General features: G+C 44.4%; 1 long non-coding RNA gene across 2 annotated transcripts in view; it reads right to left on the bottom strand.

Moving 5' to 3' along the window:
- Nucleotides 1–1,094, bottom strand: part of LOC109390488 (uncharacterized) — a 12,480-nt gene that overhangs the window by 2,761 nt on the left and 8,625 nt on the right. The gene's annotated exons all lie outside the window — the stretch shown is intronic.

The following is a 1,094-nucleotide window of genomic DNA, read 5'->3' as shown; positions in this document are numbered from 1 at the left end:
TTTGGGGCTCAAAGGAAGGACAGTTGAGGCCTTTCACAAACAGATCCTTCAAGTTTTCTCCAGCTTCATCTGTTTCCTTCTCTGTGCACTGCACACCCATCCACCCACACAGCACCACTTTCTGAACACATCACCCTCTGTGGTACCTCTGGGTGGTCATTAGTCCTCTTGGCCAGATAGTTCTGGATTTCCACTTTCTGGACACATGATATGATTGCACTTCCTGGCCCCCTTGTGGTTGGGTGAGGCTGTCACTAGCTCTGGCCAATCACTTGCGAGGGGATGTGATGTGTGTCAATTCCAGGACAGAGCAATTAACTGCTGGCACCAGACCTGGCTTGATTTCCCTCTGCCTTAACGACCAGTGAAGTTCAAAATGGTGGCTGCTCTGCCAGCAGGAAACAAACCTTTGTTATTACAAGCCCCTGAGATTTGGGGACTGTCACCGCACTATTCGGATGGATACACCTTTCTTTCATTTTTGTACCTTTAACCATACTTTTCCCTCTGCTTGAAATCTGCACCCTTTCCTTCTCTGCTTGGCAAATTCTTACAGATCCTTTCAGACCCAGCTGGAAAGTCCTCTTTTCTGTGAAGCCTCTTCTGACACCTCCAGGAAGTTGGACGTCCTCTAGTCTGTGCTTCCCTATCACCCTCTGTGCAAAACTCCACTATAGCCTTGATCGCATCTTATTCCTGCCATCTGTTTACATGTCTGTCTTTGTCTCTTACACTTTGAACATCTTGAGGGCAGGAAATGTGTTTCGTTCATTCTTCCATCCAAAGTGTCTGCTTCAAAAGAAAAGCTCAACAGAGTAATGAGGGCGCTCAGGACAGTTGACGGGTATAATTAAGGTGAGCCCACTAGTGTTACAATTCATTGTCCCCTTGTCCCCACATGTACTAGAACTGGTAACTTACCAAATATTGGAAGACATTTCTTAAGACCAATTTCTCCTCAACATTATTTAAGCAGCTGTTATATTTAAAAAACGTTTGCGGTTCAATTAGCTAAAAAGGAAGAAAGAACATCTTACAATCAGGCTCCCATCTTCTGATAATTACCCATCTTTACAGAGAAAAGTTTTTTTTTT

Source organism: Hipposideros armiger, unplaced genomic scaffold (genome assembly GCF_001890085.2).
Source record: "Hipposideros armiger isolate ML-2016 unplaced genomic scaffold, ASM189008v1 scaffold_271, whole genome shotgun sequence".
NCBI classification, from domain to species: Eukaryota; Metazoa; Chordata; class Mammalia; order Chiroptera; family Hipposideridae; genus Hipposideros; species Hipposideros armiger.
This window is presented reverse-complemented; position numbering and strand designations above follow the sequence as displayed.